Source organism: Thamnophis elegans, chromosome 6 (genome assembly GCF_009769535.1).
Source record: "Thamnophis elegans isolate rThaEle1 chromosome 6, rThaEle1.pri, whole genome shotgun sequence".
Classification (NCBI taxonomy): Eukaryota; Metazoa; Chordata; class Lepidosauria; order Squamata; family Colubridae; genus Thamnophis; species Thamnophis elegans.
The window spans coordinates 64,060,187-64,083,249 of NC_045546.1; positions in this window are offsets into that span (position 1 = coordinate 64,060,187).

Genomic DNA, 23,063 nt, shown 5'->3' on the forward strand with positions numbered 1-23,063 from the left:
TGATCTAGTAATATTAATAATATCTAGTAATTAGTAATATCTAGTAATAACATCGTCTTGGCCACTCCCACCAGGTCACATGGGTGGCAGGCCACTCCCATCCGGTCACATGGGTGGCAAGCCACTCCCATCCGGTCACATGGGCAGCAAGCCACTCCCACAAAGGAGGCCACGCCCACAGAGTAGGTTCGAACAATTTTTGAAACCCACCCCTGCGCCGCTACTACTGGTTAGCTCAATCCGGGCCGAACCAGGAGCAACCCACCTCTACTACAGCCTCTAACAACTGAACTTGATGGGCTTTTGCAAATGGATACCATGCGAGCTTTTAAGACTCCACCTTTCCCCTTACTTCTGATTACTGCTCAAAAATAGAAATACAGTAACTGCAGTGAATAAGCATTGTCGGATTACAAAGTCAGTTGTATTCCTGGTTTTTGAAGCTATATTCCCATGGTCTTCCAAAAAAGTACTGCAAAGTACTCAATGGCTGTTTCACATATGGATGAGGTTAAAGCAGCAGGTCCTTCCTAGGAGGTCAATTCTTCTCCTAAAAAAAGAGGAAAGCTCTCTTTTCCTATAAAAGAAGAAAGCTCTTTTTTGTTGGCTGTCAATCATTGCCAGCATACCTCTTTCCAGGACTTCATAACTGATTGAGGTATGTGTACCATTTTTACTACATAAAGTTGCTGCCTTCTTATGTGCTAAATGTTCTTCAGTTCTGGACTCTGTCATTGGCTTAATGAAAAGTTGTGTTCCATTCTCTTCTTCCTTTTACCTTTTACCCTCCTGTTTTCTGTTAAGAAAACAATGATCTCTTAACTTCAGCAGCAACAAAATGCATTGTCAAATCCCTAAAAGTGATACTGCCATTCATTTGGGAGGAGGGGGGCCTTGGAGTCAATTTATTAGCAGTGCATGTGACATCTGATATTTTACAACTGGTTTCCTGGTGCTGAAGTGCCTTGAGATCCCCTCACCTTTTGGGGGAAGGTTTATGATAGCCATGTGGGACGTTTCACTTTAATGTATAATGGAAGATTGCCATGGGAATGTATGTTTATTCAGCTCTTAGGGCAGTTGATAAAGGAAACATCCTCACACTTGCGTATTGGCTAAAATCTGCATTCTAACTAATGGGAGGGGTTTCTATTGCTTTAATTCTTCTTGTATTATCTAAAGGGATTCAGATGTTGCTTTGAACTTAATTGTTTCCATCAGTGGTGGGTTTCAAAAAATTTTGGAACCTACTCTGTGGGTGTGGCCTCCTTTGTGGGAGTGGCTTGCTGGCCATGTGACTGGGTGGGAGTGGCTTGCCAGTCATGTGACCGGGTGGGAGTGGCCAAGACGATGTCACTGAATTCTTTGCCCCAATGGATGAACTACAATAACATTAAAATAAGCACCAAAAACAATAAAAGAGCTACTTACAGCAGGAAGATGACTGTTCTTGCCAGTCTTCAGTATCACTGACTCCAATGAATGGGCTGCACAAAGAAGAGACACAGAAATGAACTCTTTGATTGCCATCTTTGGGATGAAACCAGCACACAAAACAATAAAGACAGCTACTTACAGAGGGAAGATTACTGCCATGCTGGTCTTCTGCACCATCACCTCACCACCTTGCTCCAATAATCTGCACAAAGGAGAGACACAGAAAACAAGACTTTAACTGCATGCACTGCATTAGGATGAAACAAGCACAAAAAATAATAGAAAAGGAAAATTACTGGGGTTTTTTTGCATCTTCTGCACCACCACCACACCACCTTGCTCCAATAACCTGCACAAAGGAGAGACACAGAAAGCAAGATTTTACTATCTCAAGGATAAACCCAGCACAGAGCACACCTAGCAATAAAGACAGCTACTTACAGAGGAAATATCACTGGTTTGCTGGTCTTCTGCACACCACTTAGGTCGGTCCAAGTAGCTATTCAGAAGTTAGTGGTTAGAAGCAATGGTAAAGCAAGATATGGAATTAAAACCAGAAATATTTTGTTGGCTATTTGAAAGGGCGTACAATATATATTTAATTTTACACATGTTAGCAGCTGCTGGAATTGTGTTTGCACAACAGTGGAAAAACAGAGATATGAAAATGAATAAATATTACAATGTGCAGGAATAAATAAATTGACAATTAAAATCAAGAAGGCTTTGAATACTTTTTCATGTGAGATTTGTTTTAGCAATTGCTAACTAACGGAAACAGAAATTAGAGATCCAAAAGTATGAAAGAAAGCACCAATTATGTAAGGAAAGGTCCCTAAAATGTATAAGGAAATATTACTAGATCATTATTAATGCGTAGATAACTGCGGGACATTACACACACACACACACACAAACTATGACAGTGCCAGGAAAACACCAAAAAATAAGAATCCCTCCCTCCCCAAAGACTGCAAATGAAACCAGTTTTTTCCCCTAACCCTAAGGACAGGAAAGACAAAGCCACTGGAATAAAAACCATCAAGGCATTGTGGGAAATTATAAAGGACAGTCCCAGGAAGCTCAAAGAACCAGCAAGCACCTCAGAATTACCTAAACAATGAGGGTGAAAAATATTAAATCTGGCAAAGCTGCCTTGCACCAACCTGGCCTGCCCATAGAAAAGCAGCTACTTTGAGACACATAAACCTGGTCTGAACACTTAAAAGCAACATATTGCATCACAAAGAATACATTTGCAAAAAGGAATAACATTTCTTGTAGTAAATATATTTTATAAACAATTAAAAAATAAAAATTCCCTAAAAATAATTTAAAAAAAAGATATCCTATAAATAAAAAAATCCTTAAAAACCATTGTTAAGTATTCCACCAGCAATAATTTATACTGTAACCATTTTAAGGTATTGTAGTTGTGCCAACCATAGTATACCGTAAGCATTATTCCACCAGCAATAATTTATACTGTAACCATTTCAAACTATTCCACACACAATAATTTAAAATGAAACCATTAAATATATTCCATGCACAATAAATTACAATAAAACTATTTTAAAAAATTCTATTCACAATACATTTTAAAGTATTGCATATAGAATTTTTAAAAATGGTTTATTTTAATTTAATTGGATAGAATCTTTTTTAAATAGTCTAAGACAATTTAAAAAAAGAATCCACACACAATAAATTGAAGTAAACCATTTTAAAATATTCATACTCAATACTTTTAAGTAAAACTATTTTAAAAAATTCTACGGACAATAAATAAAATATTACTTTAAAATACATTAAAAAAATAAAAGAAAATAAACCGGGTCACTTACCAGCAGGCAGAATCAGCACCTGTCAGGTGCTGCTTCATTTAATAATCAGGAAAGAAACCACTCAACTCCATTCTTAGAATTAAGTGTACTTTTACGAATTACAAATGATGAGTAGCAAAGCAAAGCTGAGTCTGAGTAAATTGGCGCGAAAGCAATGGATATCATGTATAATTCAATCCCCTCCCCTTGGCACCCCATTTCATAGTCCAATAATATTTCACCCAACTGTCAGGTGGGAGATATCTTCAAAAAGCATCATCAGGCTGGAATGCTGGACAGTTGGCCTTGGCGGGAAACTCCCTTCTGCCACATGCACAGATAGATGGTCAGGACAGCTCCTAATAACAATCCTCCAGCACATAATAATTCCCCTCCCAAATACCATGCCCCCTCCCTGTTTCAATGGCAGCCGAAGCAGCAGCAAAGCAGAGGCTGACATCCGGCCCTCCTCCAGAAAAGGGCGGTCGCACCTGCAGAAACAAAAGAACACAGACAAACAGACGAACAACATGACACAGAAGAGAGAAAGGGGAAGGGGAAAAGGAAAATTAGCAGTCTATATAGAAATCAGGGCTTGTCAGGGTAAGTAGTGTAGAACTTGCAGAGCAGATGAGGAGCTCGAACATGGGACTTGTCAACACATTCAGTGTGAGATGGGGAGAAATGTTTCCAAGCCACAAGATACTGAATACGGTTCCTCCGTTTACCAGAGTCCAAAATCTCCCGGACTTCAAAATGTTGCTCTCCCTCTATCAAAAGCGGGGCGGGCGGAGGCGGAAGAGGAGTCCTCAACGGAGAAGTATGTTCAGGTTTCAGGCAATTAACATGAAAAACAGGATAAACCCGGCTGAGATGCTTAGGCAGTTGGAGGCGGATGGAAACAGGGTTGGTGATCTTGACAATTGGAAATGCGCCAACATATTTTGGGCTCAACTTCTTTGACTTTTGAGTCATTTGAAGAAACTTAGTGGATAAATAAACCCGATCACCAACCTTATAGTCATTGGGTTTGGACCATTTCCTATCAGCCTGCCTCTTATGTGCGTGGTGTGTGGCATCCAGCACCCGGTGCGTCAAAGGCCACATCCCCCGAAGGCGATCACTCCACTCGGACAGTGAGGACACTTGTGGTTTCTCGCGAGGAATCTCCGGAATGGGTACAAAATCTTGCCCGTATACAACACTGAAAGGGGTAAAGCCCATGCTACTGTGCATGGAATTGTTGTAAGCCACTTCAGCATGAGGCAACAATTCCACCCAATCATCCTGCTGGCAGTTGATGAAACAACGAAGATATTGCTCCAGCACAGAATTAGTCCTCTCGTAGGCCCCATTAGTCTGAGGATGGTGGGAAGAGCTTAAGCCCTGGGCGGAGCCAATCAGTTTCAGGAACTCTTTCCAAAATAGGGAGGTGAATTGAACACCCCTATCAGAAATGATGTGGTCGGGCACCCATGCAAGCGATAGATATGTGAGATATAGCCAGAGATTTGGCGGAAGGGATCTTGGAGCAAGGAATGAAATGAACTTGCTTGGAGAATAAGTCAGTAACAACCCAGATTACTGTGTTTCCTTGACTCTCCAGAAGTTCAACAATGAAATCCATAGAGATCTCCTTCCACGGGGCTTCCGGGTGAGCTACCTCCTGGAGCAATCCTTGGGGTTTTCCTGGAGGGCGTTTCGCAGCGGCACAAATGGGACAACTAGCTACATAAGACTCAATGTCTTTTTTCAACAAAAGCCACCAAAATTGTCTCTTAACCAGGTGCAAGGTTTTAACGAATCCAAAGTGTCTGGCCATGCGAGAGTCATGAGCCCGTTGAAGGATGATGGTTCTAAGGGATGCAGGGACATATAATTTTGCACAAATCCAAACCAATCCATCTTTCATGGTACATTCATTCATGTGTTGCTGGAACCAATCATCCTTTGTAAGGGCCCCCTTTAGTTCAGAGATAAATTCTTTTGTGACCTCTAGCTTAGAAGTTGTTTGACTGCTAGTGACAACAGGAGCAGCCAGACTTCTTGTGGGAATGACAGGTTGGACCACACTGAGCTTTGAACAGTTGTGCTGCGGAAGCCTGGACAAAGCATCAGCCATAAAATTCTTCTCTCCCGGAATGTATTTCAAAGTAAAATGGAACCTATTGAAATGAGCCCAGTGCATCTGTTTGGGAGACAGCTTCCTGGGGGTTTTCAACGCCTCCAAGTTCTTATGGTCAGTCCACACCTCAAAAGGGTGTTTAGTGCCCTCTAGAAAGTGCACCAGGTTGTCAAAGCCCAATGAACAGCAAAAGCCTCCTTTTCCCAAATAGCCCAGCATCTCTCAGCATCAGTCAGCTTGCGAGAGGTGTAAGCGCAGGGCTGTAATTTACCTTGGGCATTTGCTTGAAGTAGTACTGCCTCCACCGCCACATCAATGGCATCAGCCTGGACCATAAAAGGCGCATCCATGTCTGGGTGTTTCAGGACCGGTTCCTGAAACCGGTCCAGGGCTGAGGACTACGTCCAATTCCTCGCAGATAAAGTTGCTCGGTTTCGGGCGGACCTGGACTCCAACTCTGCAGAACCAGCTGAGGCACTAAGGGATAATTTGGTAGGTCATCGCTGGGTTGATTTTCAGGCTGTTACCCCTGAGGAAGTGGACAAGGCCATGAGAGCTGTAGGTGCCTCCACATGCGTGCTGGACCCGTGCCCCTCCTGGCTGGTTGTCAACAGCAGGGAGGTGACACGGGGCTGGATCCAGGCGGTTGTTGCCGCCTCCTTACGGGAGGGGGTCTTTCCCCCCACTTTAAAGGCGGCGGTGGTGAGACCCCTTCTGAAGAAACCATCTTTGGATCCAGCCGTTCTTAACAACTATCGTCCAGTCTCCAACCTCCCCTTTGTGGGGAAGGTTGTTGAGAAGGTGGTGGCCTTTCAGCTCCAGCGGTCCTTGGAGGAAGCCAGTTATCTTGATCCATTCCAGTCTGGCTTCAGGCCTGACTACAGCACAGAAACCGCTTTGGTCGCATTGACCGATGATCTCTGGAGAGCCAGGGATGGAGGCCATGCCTCCATCCTGGTACTCCTTGACCTCTCTGCGGCTTTCGATACCATCGACCATGGTATCCTTCTGCGACGACTGCGGGAGGTGGGGGTGGGAGGCACTGTTTTATGGTGGTTCTCCTCTTACCTCTCGGACAGGTCGCAGTCGGTGTTAGTCGGAGGGCAGAGATCGACCCCCAGGCCCCTAACATATGGGGTGCTGCAGGGTTCGGTCCTGTCCCCCCTTCTTTTTAACATCTACATGAAATCGCTGGGCAAGATCATTCGACGGGATAAAATACCATCAATACGCGGACGACACACAGTTGTATCTGTCCGCCCCGTGCCAACTCAATGAAGCGATGGATGTGATGAGCCAGGGCCTTGAAGCTGTTAGAGACTGGATGGGGGTTAACAAGCTTGTACTCAACCCAGATAAAGTGGCTGCTGTGCTTCCCTCCCACCAATTGGTCAAATGTTCCATCTCTCAGGCTGGGGGGTCAAATACTACGCTCCTCAGATAGGGTCCGCAACTTGGGAGTCCTCCTGGACCCACAGCTGACTTTTGAACACCATTTGTCGGCTGTGACCAGGGGGGCATTTGCCCAGGTTCGCCTGGTACACCAGTTGCGTCCCTACCTGAACCGGGAGGCTCTCACAACAGTCACTCGTGCCCTTGTGACCTCTAGGCTGGAATACTGCAATGTGCTCTACATGGGGCTGCCCTTGAAGAGTATTCGGCAACTTCAGCTGGTCCAGAATGCGGCCGCGCGAGCTATCGTGGGTGCACCCCGTTTCACCCACGTAACACCTATCCTCCGCGAGCTGCACTGGCTGCCTGTTGATCTTCGAGTACGCTTCAAGGTGCTACTTGTCACCTACAAAGCCCTGCATGGTATTGGATCTGGGTACTTGAGAGACCGCCTACTGCCAATTACCTCCACTAGGCCGATACGATCCCATAGATTAGGCCTCCTCCGAATTCCATCAGCCGGCCAATGTCGGCTGGCAACTACCCGGAGGAGAGCCTTCTCGGTGGCTGCTCCGACCCTCTGGAACGAACTCCCCGTGGAGATTCGTACCCTCACCACCCTCCAGACCTTCCACGTAGCCCTTAAGTCCTGGCTGTCCCAACAGGCCTGGGGCTAAAGATTTCAACCCCACTCGAATTGTATGACTGTTGTGTTTTTAATGATGTATCGTTTTTATGTTTGTGACTCGTTTGTCCTCCCTCCCCTTGAGTTGTGAGCCGCCCTGAGTCCCCCCAGGTAAAAGGGCGGCATACAAATAAAGCATCTCAATCTCAATCTCAATCTCAATCTCAATCTGCAAACAGGCGTTTCAACTTTTCAAAAGCAGCCTGACACTCCATAGTCCAGTTCAACGGTTTGCTAGGTTTGGGCTTAGCTCCTCCTTTCGATTTAAGGAGGTTAGTGATAGGGAGAGCTATCTTAGTGAACGAAGGAATAAATTGACGATAGAAGTTAGCAAACCCCAAAAACCTCTGTAATTGTTTACGTGTGAATGGGGCCTCCCATTCAGTGACAGCTTTAACCTTTGTTGGGTCCATTTCTATTCCCTTGTGGGAGATCCAATAGCCCAGGTAATCAACTCTCTCCTGATGAAATTCGCACTTGGACAATTTGGCATAAAGTTCTGCAGCACTGAGTTTCTTCAGAACAGTTCGAACAAGTTTTACGTGTTCTTCATGTGTTTCCATGTAAATAAGGATATCATCTAAATAGACCACCACGCCTTTGTAAGATGGTCATGCAAAACCTCATTAATTAGTTGCATGAAGACTGCTGGCGCCCCCTGGAGGCCAAATGGCATTACTCGAAACTGGAAACAACCAAGGGGGCAGTTGAAAGCAGTCTTCCATTCGTCTCCCTCCTTAATTCTGACCTGATAGTATGCTTCCCGTAGATCCAATTTAGTGAAAAATTTCCCCTTCCCTAGTTGGGCTAGCATGACCTTCATTAGTGGTAAAGGGTAGAGGTTTTGGGCAGAGATGCAGTTCAGGTTTTTGAAATTCACACATAATCTGAAGGAGCCATCTTTCTTTTCCCTGAACAACACTGGGGCAGCTACCTTGGGTCTCACTGGTTCAATGAAGCCCCTTTCCAAGTTTTTATCAATGAATTTCCTCATTTCGTCCATCTCCCTAGGGGTCATTGAATATATTTGGGGTTTCGGGAGCTTCACCCCAGGTAAAATATCAATGGTGCAATCTGTGGCCCTATGAGGGGGCAACTTATCAGAAGATTTTTCACTGAAAACATCTTTCAGGTCCCAATATTCCTTCAGAATTCTTTCCTCCCCCTCAATTTATTCCTGCCCTCTGGCCGCCAATTTGGGGACAGTTTCATCAGACTCCGGAGCCTCCATCTTCCCCTCAGGGGGTGTGGCAGACCGAATCCACAACTACCCATCTCTCCAGTTAATGCGTGGGTTCCATCTATGGAGCCAGGGAAGTCCTAAAATAAGGGTCCGGTCCATTCCTGGGGCCACAATAAAAGTTATCATTTCTTGGTGGGTTCCCAGCCACATCTCGATGGGTTCAGTAGAAAAATGAGCAGGACCGCCCCCCGCAATAGAGCCATCTAATTGGCAAAATGCAATTGGGATTTTTAAAGCTCTCAGTTTCAAGCCCATTTTCTCACCAACTCTGGGCTTATAATGCAACATGAGCAACCAGAATCTAAAAGAGCCAGAATTTTCTCTTTTATGTCAGAAGAGGGCACTCTAAGCTCAACTGGGATAAGCATGGGTCCTGAGCGGGAACTTACCCAGCAGTCTGCCTCCTCATAGTCACTTTCATCAGACGAGCTGGGGCTTCTGCTTCTCCCTTCCTCTGGCTCGAAGCATCGAGAAATCTCCTCCCCTCTCAAAGCAGGTTCTTTTTTCTTGCCAGGAGGCTTCTCGGGTTTCTTCTCCCTCCGGGGGGGGGTGGGGGGGTGGGCGGAGCGGTTTGGGTCAGCTAGACTCAGCAATTCACAGCATTGTGCCCCTCCTTCTCACAGTGGAAGCAGCCAGAGGGCTTGGGCTTGCCTGTGAAACCTCTCCTTCCCCCTTTCTGCACCTTTGGGTGGGGAGATTTAGTGGGGGGAGGGGAATCCTCAGCTTCTCCCTCTTCCTTGTAACGAAGTCTAGCCAAATCAACTTCAATATCTGCAGCATGTTTGCACCAACGTTCTAAGCGGCGGGGAATTCTTCTGTTTACGCACTGCTGGTAAACGTCTTTGTTGAAGCCATCTGCGAACCGATCTAACAAGGCTTCTTCAGACCATCCCCTCATATAAGCTGATAATTCTTGGAATTCCTGTACATATTCAGGCACAGTCTTTTTCCCCTGTCTGAGGGTTGTAAATTTTAGTCTAGCCTGGCGCTCGGTGAGAGGGTCGTCAAAGCGTCTTCTCATTGCTGCCATAAAGTCATCAAAATTCCTCAGGAGAGGGGAGTCACTATTATGTAATCCGACCATCCAGTCAGCTGCTTTCTTCTCTAGGGCCATTAACACTATCCTTACTTTAGCTTCATGAGTCCAGATCAGGCCCACATATTTGCATATAATTCCAGACCTGAATTATAAACAACCCCAAACCACTGGGTTCTCCATCATACTTTACGCTTAAGGGTGGGACCTTAGCCATCCGGCGTCGCCTGACCCCCCCGCTCTCGGAATGTCTTTAGCTGCAGGGGGAGAGGTCGGTGCTGGGTTTTCTTGTTCACATCCCTCTTTGCCCCCCCCAGTCTCCCTTAAGCTAAGCAACGGGTACCTTCTCTCTAGTTTCTCCGCCGGTCCCCTTTCCACAACACTCTCTCGAGCCCGGCATTTGCCCCACACCTCTTTGAGGAGTTTCATGGCTTGGGGCATCTTGTAGTTTTCATCCTTAGAGCCACACCAGTGAACAGCTGGTTTCCTGGGCCTCATCCTCGTGACTCTAGTTAGTGGTTCATCAGGTTCCTCTTTCTGTCCCACTCCCCAAGTCCACCTGGGTCAAAGAGTAGGTTCCTCCACTCTCAGATCAGCCAGCATTTCTGTTAATGATGGTGCTGCCATTGCACCCATTTCTTCTTCCTCGTCACTGTCGTGTAAAGACATCTTTTTTTTTTTCTGTGAGGGCACTCCCTTGGATGGTGTTTCCTCCGGGTTGGGTGCGAGGTGAGACTCAGCTTAATGTCAGGTGCTGCTTCATTTAATAATCAGGAAAGAAACCACTCAACTCCATTCTTAGAATTAAGTGTACTTTTACTAATTACAAACGATGAGTAGCAAAGCAAAGCTGAGTCTGAGTAAATTGGCGCGAAAGCAATGGATATCATGTATAATTCAATCCCCTCCCCTTGGCCATTTCATAGTCCAATAATATTTCACCCAACTGTCAGGTGGGAGATATCTTCAAAAAGCATCATCAGGCTGGAATGCTGGACAGTTGGCCTTGGCGGGAAACTCCCTTCTGCCACATGCGCAGAGAGATGGTCAGGACATCTTCTAATAACAATCCTCCAGCACATAATAATTCCCCTCCCAAATACCTCCCCCCACCCCGTTTCAATGGCAGCCGAAGCAGCAGCGAAGCAGAGGCTGACAGCAGCACTCCAATGCGTTGGATCCAACTCCGAAGCGATGGATGGATGCAACAGGGAGCAGGCAGGCAGAGAGGCAGCAGGACAGATAAGACACTGGACTGGAGGGACAAGGCTAGGGTTGTCACTAAGCACGTCACCTGGCAGGCTTAGCCAGCCAGGCGAGGCTGGAGAGGGGGGGCAGGGGACTTTCGGCTGGATGGTGTACGTCAGCCCATGGGTTTCGTGAGGAAAGGCCTTCAGGCCTTCCCTCGTGAAAGCTAGGCTGCCACTGCCACCACCGCCCACCCACCTTTGGCCATGTGGCGTATGCCAGCCCTCGGCTTTTGCTAGGGAAGCACTTCAGGCCTCTCCTCGTGAAAGCTAGGCCGCCGCTGCCATGCACCCGCCTTTGGCCGCGTGACGTACACCAGCTTTCACAAAAGCTAGGCCACTGCCGCCACCCCCTGCCTTCGGCCACACCGTGTATGCCAGCTTGCAGCTTTCATGAGCTGGCGTAAGCTAGCCTCCCGAGTCCTGCCGCCCCCCCTCATGCTTAGTTGCTTACCTGAGGGAAGCAGCAAGTTCCTGGAAGGTGAAAGGAGTTTTGAAATGGAGGACCCGGTCAGCAAGCATGATGCAAGAGCTGCTCGGGAATTAAAGACTCTTTTGAAAAGAGAAGACTCCAAAAGAGAAAGACTCTTTTCAAAAGAGGAATGTTGGCCATTGGTGCCATGCTTTTAAATGAGTCGCCTCCAGCCCACTCACTGATTGGCTGGACTCCATGCAAAGGAGGCCCATAGTTCTCTTGCCTTCCCCTACAGTTAACACTAAGCAGACTCAAAGTCACTGTGACTTGGAGTCTGGCAGCAACTACCTTGGCCTTTTTAATTATTTTAAAAATCTTTCCTTTTCCTCATGAGACTGGTGAGGCCCCGCCTCCCCTGCCTCCAGTGACACGTCCCTGTCATACATCCACACTCACACCAGACATTAAAAATTGCTGTATAAATTTATCCTTTTCCTTATTAAATTTGCCAGTTATTAATATTTATTGCTTTTCCACTCCTTAATCACTTCAACCTACTCAATGTTCTGCAAATGATTTATGAACATTTTTTCTAAGTTTCTCTCATCCAGTTGAACCACCCTCTCGTTCTTCTTCAATCTACATTTGTGCTGAAAATGCAAGGGGTTATCTGAACCTCATGAAACTAGAATTGGTATGAGTTCCTGAAAAGTTCATGCATAAGGTAACAGTTCTCTTGAAGCACTATACTGAAATCACTTTCCCTTCCCAGCTAAATGTATGTCTTTTTCTTAGCTGGAAAGATAGATAGATAGATAGATAGATAGATAGATAGATAGATAGATAGATAGATGGATGGATGGATGGATGGATGGATGGATGGATGGATGGATGGATGGATGGATGGATGTAGATGTAGATGTAGATGTAGATGTAGATGTAGATGTAGATGTAGATTGTAGATGTAGATGTAGATGTAGATGTAGATGTAGATGTAGATGTAGATGTAGATGTAGATGTAGATGTAGATATATGGATATGGATATGGATATAGATATAGATAGATATAGATATAGATAGGTATAGGTATAGGTATAGGTATAGGTATAGGTATAGGTATAGGTATAGGTATAGGTATAGGTATAGATATAGGTATAGATATAGATATAGATGATATAGATGATATAGATGATATAGATGATATAGATATAGATATAGATATAGATATAGATATAGATATAGATATAGATATAGATATAGATATAGATATAGATATAGATATAGATATAGATATAGATATAGATATAGATATAGATATAGATATTAGATTTTACAACCCCCGGTATGCCCAAATATGGGAGGAAGATCACTACTTCCATTCTCTGTCCTTCGGCTCATCACAAGAGACCATCCAGGCAGAAACCCAATATTTTTACTGTTGCCTTTTTTGTTACATTTGTTGTATTTGTGCTGATAAATAAATAAAGGGAGACTAGTATAGATCTCTTTCAAGCTATTTAGCTCTCATCAGCTAGCCATACCCTTACTGGGATTTGAACCTGGGCTATATTACATATTAGGCAGACGTCTTAGCCATTAGGCCACAGGCTCTGATCCGTTATCAGCCAAGCCAGGGTGAAAGGTATCTATTAGATTTTACAACCCCCGATATGCCCAAATATGGGAGGAAGATCACTACTTCCATTCTCTGTCCTTCGGCTCGTCACAAGAGACCATCCAGGCAGAAACCCAATATTTTTACTGTTGCCTTTTTTGTTACATTTGTTGTATTTGTGCTGATAATTTATATATATATAGCTCAATGGTTAACACATCTGCCTTAGAGACAATAGAGCACAGGTTTGATTCCCAGTAAGGGTGTGGCTAGCTGATGAGAGCTAAATAGCTTGAAATAGATCTATACTAGTCTCCCTTTATTTATTTATCAGCATAAAATATTTGTGTGTGTGTGTGTTTTTATTTGTGCTGATAAATAAATAAAATTATCAGCACAAATAAAAAAAACACAAATATAACAAAGGCAACAGTAAAAATATTGGGTTTCTGTAGTGATGGACTCTTGTGACGAGCCGATTGACAGATGATGGAAGCAGTTAGCTACCTCCCATAATTGGGGCTTACCAGGGGTTGTAAAAATCTAATATATATATTATATATATATAACCAAAGACCTACATACTAACACCCGCGAAAACCTCAGAAAACATTTACATTTCATAAATTAGAACACAAGAGATTCAAATAATTGTATAATGAAGAAAATTGAAGTGCAAATATATCTTTGGTGGTGCATGGGTTAAAATGCAGTATTGCAGGCTACCTCAGACCACAGCATGTGTTCAATTCTGATCGGCTCAAGCTTGACTCAGTCTTCCATTCTTCAGAGGCTCTAAAATGAGGAACCAGATTGTTGGAGGCAATATGCTGACATTTATACAAAGTGTTTTGTCTCGAGTATTGTAGACTTGCTCGGGGCATGCAGTTAACTCCATGTTTAGGAATCTTATTCAGATCAAGTTTATTATCAGGCATTCTTAATAGGAAAACTTACAGTTCAGTGTTAAGATACTTCTGACTTTCCATAATCTGTCCCATCACGTGGTGTAAAAAGATGATGATTTTACTCCCATGCTGAGTGGAGATACAAACACTACTATTCCAGTTCACAAAGGCATTTAAACTGACCGGCTATAAACTTTGCACGTCAGCAGAATGCCCCAGTGGCCAATCAGAAACACAGATGTGATCACATGTTATGGAACTACATTTCCCATTGTAGGAAGTTATTACCCAGCCCTCTCCCAGAAAAATGCTGTTAAAACGTTTAAAATCAAATATTTTAAGTCTTTGTTATAAATTTCTGGTATGATTCCCAGTAAAAAAATCTCTGGTTTAAGATCTATGTGTTTGTGTATCATTTTTTCCAACCACATGTGAATTTTAGTCCAGTATCTTTTGGCTTCAATACAAGTCCACCACATGTGATAATATGAACCCAGTGTCTGATGACATTTCCAGCACTTTTCTGATTTATTCTTGGACATTCTTGCAATTCTCGTTGGGGGTAGATGCCACCTGTAAAACATCTTATACAAATTTTCTCTATATGCAGTCGACATTGTCATTTTATAATTTTGAAACCACAATTTCTGTCATTTCTCTAAATCAATCCCATGCCAAAGTTTTTTCCCCCAAGCTATCATGGTTTCTTTAACTTGTTTTTCTTGTAATTTAACCTCTAATAAATATCCATATAATTTTTAATTACTTTTTCATCAATACCTGTTAAAATTTTATCTAACTCAGTCATTTTGTTGTAAAGACCTTTTGATTTTCTATCTTCATTCTATCTAGATTGTATCTGTACATATGAATACCAATTCATTTCTATTCCTTCTTGTTTCAACTCTTGGATAGATTTGAGTTCACCCTCTGCATTCAGTATTTCAACATATCTAACTGTTTGTTCCTTTTTATATATTATTGGATATGAAAATGCTTCAATAGTTGATATTCAGATTGGAGTTTTTAAGTAGTGTAATCTTTTAACCTTTTCCCAATTCAATAGCAAAGCCTCCCTTATATAATGTCTTCTAAAATAACCATGTGCTTTAGTTTCCTTATACCATAAAAAAGCATGCCATCCCAACAGTAAATCATGACCCTCTACATTCAATAATCTAGAGTTCTTTAGTGTTATCCACTCCTTATCCACATCAGGTTTGTTGCTTGATAATATAACTCCCAGTCAGGTAAGCCCAATCTTCCTCTTGTTCTAGCATCTTGTAACAATTTGAGTTTTATTATTGCTTTTTCCCTTGCCAAATAAATTTCAAAACTATTTTATTTAGATCTTCAAAAAAATCCTTGCCCAAACTGATTGGGATTGTTTGGAACAGGTATAAGATTCTGGGTAAAATGTTCATTTTAATTGTAGAAATTCTTCCTATCCTTGATAGTTGTAGGTTTTTCCATTTCATCAAGTCAGTCACAATTTGTTGCTTTAGTCTAGTATAATTGTCCTCCTTGAGAGTGCTGATAAGTATATCCCCAAATATTTAACCTTGCTTGTGACTTGAATCTGCAAAGCTTCTGCCAACTCTTCCTTTTGTCTTAATGGTATGTTCTTTGTCAAAATCTTTGTTTTGTCTTTATTTATTTTCAAACCTGCTACTTTTCTGTACTCCTCTATTCTTTCTAACAATTTGGGTGCTGTCTCTAGTGGATCTTCAAGGATAAAAACCAAATCACCTGCAAACGCTTGTAGCTTGTATTCTTCTTTTTAAATTTTCATTCCTTTTATTTCTTCTTCTTCTCTAATCTTTCTATTTAAAACTTCTAATGTTAGGACAAAAAGTAATGGTGATAGTGGGCAACCTTGTCTCATACCTCTCTTTATTCCAATAGAGTCTGTCAATTCTCCATTTACCATTGCTGTTTGTTTATGATATACCATTTGTATGGTATGAATAAATTTCTTACCAAAATCCATCTGTTCCAATTGTAAAAACATAACTTGCCAATTCACATTGTCAAAAGCCTTCTGTTCATCAAGAAACATCAAGGCCATTTGTTTTTCGGGATGGGCCTCATAGTATTCCAAAGTATTAAAAATCATTCTCATATTGTCTTTAATTTGTCTCTTTGATTAAAAAAAAGCATTTTGATCAGAGTGGATAAAGCTATTTAAGTACTTTTTGAGGCTCTCTGCTAATATAGATGCAAATAACTTATAATCTGAATTTAATAAAGAGATTGGTCTATAGTTCTTGGTTTGTGACAAATCAGTCTCCTCTTTAGGTAGCAATGCAATGTATGCTTCTGACCATGATTTAGGTATTCTGCTCGCAGATATCACTTCATTCATAACTTCTAAGATTGGGAGAGACAAAGATTCTTCAAATGTTTTGTAGAATTCCACTGGTAATCCATCCGGACCTGGGGCCTTTCCATTATTTTGTTTTTTAAGTTCTTCCTTTAGCTCCATCATTGTTATTTTACTTTCCAACATTGTTCTAGTTTCGTCTGATATTTAGGGAAGATTAGCGTCCTGTAAATACTTTTTGACTCCTCCCTCTTCCATTTTCTCTTGTTCATACAGCTTAGCATAGTAGTCTTGTATAATTTCCTTTTTCTCAGTATTTCCGTACTGAATTTGTCCTTGCTCATTTCTTAATTGAAATATTTTCTTTGCTTCTCTCTCTTTTTTCAGTTTATATGCCAACCATCTGCCTGGTTTATTTGCATTTTCAAAATAATTCTGTTTAGTGCCTCTAATTTTTTGTGCCAGTTCTTCTTTTTCCAGTAGATTCATTTTACGTTTAATTGTATCCATTTTTATTTTAACACCTTTTTTTGTGTGGAGATCTCTGTAACTCTTTTTCAAGTATTTTATAATCGTTGTCTAGGGCTTTATGTGTTTGTCTTTTCTTTGAATTTCTCTTCCCTATGTAGTCTATTATCAGACCTCTAGTAACAGCCTTCATTGTATCCCAAGGATTCTGCATTGATGTATCTTCTTTTCTGTTTTCTTTAAAGAAAAAGGCCAGTTCTTTTTCCATTTTCTGTACAAAGTCTTTTTCTTTCAATATGATATTATTTAGTGTCCATCTAGATCTTGTCCTTTGGCCTTTCCATTTGATTGTAATTGGATTATGATCTGCCCAAGTGCTTGTTTCAATCTCAATTTCTTGTACATTGCAAATCAATTCTGTTGAGGCCCATATCATATCAATTCTGGAAAATGATGAATGTCTATTTGAATAAAAAGTATATTGTTCTTTTGTAGTATTTCTTTCTCTCCATATATCTTTTAGATTTATTTCATCTATCATCCTGAAAAAGGATTTCAGAAGCAATTTTCTATTTAACTTTGTTGTTTTGTATGTTTTGTAGTCCATGTTCTGGTTTACAATGCCATTAAAATCTCCCATCATACAAATATCAACATAGTCCAAATCCAAGATTTTTTTTGTGCAGTTTTTTATAAAATTCATCTTGCTTTTCATTAGGAGCATAAATTCCGATTAAGAGTATTTTTTTAATATTATACATAATTTCCACCATCAAGATTCTTCCCTCTTCATCTGCATAGATTAGTTTCACTAGAATATTATCTTTAATATAGAAGATCACTCCTCTTTTCTTACAATTCGCCAGTGTAGTAAACATTTTGCAAGCTTTGGTTGTGTTAGTAGATGTTCATGTCTCTTTTGAATATGTACTTCTTGTAGGCAGATTATGTCAAGTTTTGGCTTTTCTAATTTGTGAAATATTTTCCTTCTTTTAATTGCTGAGTTAAGTCCATTTATATTAATTATGACCATTTTTTCCTCCATATTTATACTTTATATACAGGATTTATAGCTCTAGTTGATCTGGGTTCTCATTGTTCTCTGAGATATACACCACCCACCACGCCTTCTTCTTTATCAATTCCACCTACAGCTCCTTCTACTTTTTAAATCTCATTTATGGGTGCCTCCAGTAGTTGTGCCACTAGTTCATCTTTTCCAGTTTTCTAAGCCATTTCTCTGAAATGTTCTGCATAGAAAGCTTCTGCCTTATCGTATCTATTCTATATATTTCTCCCTGCCATGTAAATAATAGACTTTTCGGTATGAGCCAGCTATAATTAACACCTTTTTAAATCAGAACCTTAGTGAAGAATTTATATTCTCTTCTCTCTCACTCTTCTCGGAATTTGTTTCAGAACTACAATCTCCTTGCCTTTATATTCTAATTTTCCATCTCTCATTTTCTGTAGCATTTGTAGTTTGGTTGCTTTCTTGGTAAATCTTACGTGGACTTCCCTTAGAAGGGTATTTCTCATTGCATATCTTGTATGTACTTAGAACACTTCATCATCTTCTCTTAGAATATCTCTAATACATTTATCAATATCTCAGATATTATCTGTACTAGGTTCTCTCCTCTTTCTTCTTCTATCTTTTGAAATCTTAAGAAAAATTCAGACCTATCCATCTCCCATCCTAATATTCCACTGCTCTCCCTTTTCACATCGCTCAATTTACTGTCAAACTCCTCAACCTTCTTCTCTTCTTGTTGAAGCTTTTCTTCAATTTTTTGGATTCTGTCTTCATATTTCATCATCCAGTTTTGCATATCTTCTATTTTTCCTTCCATTTTAGCAACTTTTTGTTTTATGCTTTGAGTTCGTTGCTCTATTGTCTCAATATTTCTTTTTTTATTGAAAAGTTTCAATAAATTTTACAAATATTTCCCCTTCCCCTTCCCCTTTTTATCCAAAATGCTTTAACCATTTTACAAGTCCACCATACATGATAATACATAGCATCAACACAATCACATCTCCAACATTTGGGTTGTAAATTCGGATACATACAAGCTAACTTTTTGGGATCTAAATGCCATCTATAAAACATCTTATAAAAATTCTCTCTCAAGTTTTGGGCTTGTGTATATTTTACATTTTTTACCCAAATCTTTTCCCATTTTTCCATCATTATTGGTTCTTCAAAAGTTTGTGCCCATTTTATCATACAATCTTTAACTAACTCTGTTTCAGAATCTATCTATCAATATATTATACAACCTGTTTATATGCATTTGACTCTGATCCCTAATTTGTTTTACCAAATTTCCATCATTTTGTATGATACCAATTTTCTGGTCTTTTTTCCATCTAGTCTGTAACTGTCCATACTGAAACCAGGTTTGAATTACCCTTTCCTCTCTTAATACATCCAGAGGCTTTAACTGTAGTACACCTCTTTCTATGTTAAGAAGCTCTTTATATGTAATTACATCCTGTTTTTGTTCTATACTTATATTCTCTATTGCATGTCTGGGTACTACCCACATATGTATCTTGTCATTTAAGTTGTATTGATATTTTCTCCAGACACGCAATAGAGCATTCCTTAATATGTGGCTTTAAAAAATCTTGTCCACCTTCTTATCATATATTAAATAAGCATGCCAGCTGTATACCAAATCATATCCCTCAATATTCAATATTCTGTCCTCTGTTAAGTTAATCCAATCACTAATTGTTTTTTTTTTATTAAAATGTTTTTATTTTCCATTTTTTCATTTTCATACACTCACATATATACTGTGCATAGCCGGGGCCATACAACATTAAACAATAATCACAGCAATTCCACTTGTCAACAATACCCACAAAAATAGAAACCCAATATACCTCTTCCACTCTCCATACACCTCTTTCTTCCAACCCCCTCAAACTTTCTATCTTCCCTCCATCAATCCCCTCTACCCTACTTCCCCTCCCCCTCTACCACTCCTCTCTCCCGATCCACTCCCTCCCTTCCTTCTCACCCTCCCTCCCATCCTCTCTCCCGCCCTCTCTACCCATCTTTCTTCTATCCTGCTCCTCCTCCCCTTGGTGTATTTCCACTATATGTCAATGTACTCAACTTGTCCTATTTTTACAGAGAAATTAAAGAGAAACAGTATACATGTGAAGTCGCATTACATTGAAATCTAACACATACTATATAACCCTCCCTCCCCCCCACCCTCCCCCAACACCCCACCTCCCCCCCCCCCCCGACTTCCCAGAGCCCATACACGGTATAGATTTTTAACAAACACAGTCAAAAATATAATGAGAAAAAAGAAATAAAAAAAGAGGTTAATAACATCTCTACATTGATGTTAGCTTCTTTCTGCTACACTAACTTTGAACAGTTTCAATCATTCCTGATCTTAAGCATAGGCTATCTGGAATTTCTTAGTCCCATATTTGTTTTGTATATAGTCAATCCATTTTTTCCAGTCTCGTTTATATCTTTCATTTGAATGATCTTTAAGATATGCCGATATTTTAGCCATCTTGGCTAAATTCGTAACTTTCAATGTCCATTCTTGAGTTGTAGGCAAGTCTTCCTTCTTCCAGTATTGCGCCACCAACAGTCTTGCCGCCGTTATTAGGTGCAGAATCAAGTTAGTCTCTACCATTGTAAAATCAGTACATATACCTAGTAGAAATAACTGAGGAGTAAACTTTATCCTTCTTTTAAAGATATTTTGCATAATCCACCATATTTTTATCCAAAATGCCTTAACCTTTTGGCAGGTCCACCATATATGAAAATATGTAGCATCGAGAGAACCACACCGCCAACATTTAGGCTGTATATTCGGATACATAGAAGCCAACTTTTGGGGATCTAAATGCCATCTATAGAACATCTTATAAAAATTTTCTCTCAGATTTTGAGCTTGTGTAAATTTCACATTTCTTACCCAGATTCTTTCCCATGTATCCAACATTATTGGTTCTTCAATATTTTGAGCCCACTTTATCATACAATCTTTAACTAATTCTGTTTCCGAATCCATCTGTATTAATACATTATATATCCTCTTTATATGCATTAAGCTTTGATCTCTTATTTGTTTAAACAAATTATCTTCAGCTTGGATAAAACCAATTTTTTAATCTATTTTCCACCTGGCCTGTAATTGCCCATACTGGAACCATGTTTGAACTACCTTCTCCTCTTTTAATACCTCTAAAGATTTTAGTTGTAGTACCCCCCTTTCCAAAATGAGAAGCTGTCTGTAGATAGTTCTATCCTGTTTTTGTGCTATATTCATATTTTCAATTGCATGTGTAGGAATTGCCCACATGGGTATCTTGTTATTTAATTTATATTGGTATTTTTTCCAGACCCGCAGTAAAGCATTTCTTAAAATATGACTTTTAAAATTCTTATCCAATTTTTTATTGAATAACAGGTAAGCATGCCAACCATATACCAGATCGTGTCCCTCGATATTCAGTATTCTATCATTAGTTAAATGAGTCTAATCACTAATTACAGATAGCGCCACTGCATCATAATATAGTTTTAGGTTAGGTAATTTCAAGCCTCCTCTCTCGCATACATCTTGCATTATTTTCCTCTTTACCCTCGGCTTTTTTCCTGCCCATACAAATTTGTTGATACCTTTCTGCCATTCTAAAAGATTCACATCTTTTTTGAGTATGGGTAACATTTGGAAGAGAAATAAAAATTTTGGTAAGATGTTCATTTTCACTGCCGCTATCCAACCCAACAAAGATAAGTGCAATTTCTCCCATTTTTTCATCTCTGTCTGTATACTATGCCAAAGTGGTTCATAATTATGCTTATATAGTTTCCCATTTGAGGTTAAAATATTAACTCCAACATATTTGACTTTTTTGACTACCTCACATCCTAGCATCCCTCCTAGTTCTTCCTTTTGTTTAGTATTCATATATATAGCTAATATTTTTGTTTTTCCTAAATTTATTTTAAAACCAGACACTTGACCATATTGATTAATCGTATTCATTAAAACCATACTGGATTTCTGTGGTTGTTCCAATATTATGACCAAATCATCCGCAAAAGTGCGGACTCTGTATTCTTGCTGCCTAATCTTGATCCCTTTTAGACCACCCAGGCCCCGTATTTTATTCAACAATACTTCCAGAGTTATAATAAACAATAGTGGGGACAAAGGACAGCCCTGTCTTGTACCTTTTCCAATTTGAAAAGAGTCTGTTAAACTTCCATTGACTATGATTTGTCCTGTTTGCTGTTGGTATATTGCTTTAATTGACTGTAAAAATCTCCTATCTGCATTTTCTGCAATATCTTCAACAGAAATTGACAGTTAACTTGATCAAAGGCCTTCTCAGCATTCAAAAATATGAACGCGGCAGGAATTTGGTTGTTCTTTCCCAAATATTCTAATGCATTAATAATTAATCTAACATTACTCTTCATCTGTCTCCCCTGTATAAAACCTGTTTGGTCAGTGTGTATCAATTGTTGAATAACCAGCATTAACCTATTTGGTAATATTTTAGTAAAATTTTTATAATCTACATTAAGTAATGAGATAGGTCTATAATTTTTTGATTGGGTAGTGTCTTTTTTTTTTAATTAATTTTTTTTAATTTTTAATTTAAAACAAATACAACATCTTGTGGCCTTCCAGCTTCAACGGTCTTTGGAGGAAGCCAGTTACCTTGACCCCTTCCAGTCGGGCTTCAGACCTGGTTACAGCACAGAAACTGCTTTGGTCGCATTGACCGATGATCTCTGGAGAGCCAGGGATGGAGGCCATGCCTCCATCTTGGTTCTCCTTGACCTCTCGGCGGCTTTCGATACCATCGACCATGGTATCCTTCTGCGACGACTGCGGGAGGTGGGGGTGGGAGGCACTGTCTTGCAGTGGTTCTCCTCCTACCTCTCGGACAGGTCGCAGTCGGTGTTGGTTGGGGGACAGAGATCGACCTCTAGGCCCCTAACATATGGGGTGCCGCAGGGGTCGGTCTTGTCCCCCTTACTATTTAACATCTACATGAAACCGCTGGGCGAGATCATTCGGAGGCATGGGATAAGATACCATCAATACGCGGATGATACGCAGCTGTATCTGTCCGCCCCGTGCCAACTCAATGAAGCGGTGGACGTGATGAGCCAGGGTCTTGAGGCCATTAGGGACTGGATGAGGGCAAACAAGCTTGTACTCAACCCCGAAAAGACCGAGTGGCTGTTGTGTTTCCCTCCCAATAATTTGGCTTGTGTTCCATCGCTCAGGCTGGGGGGCCAAATATTACACCCCTCAGACAGGGTTCTCAACTTGGG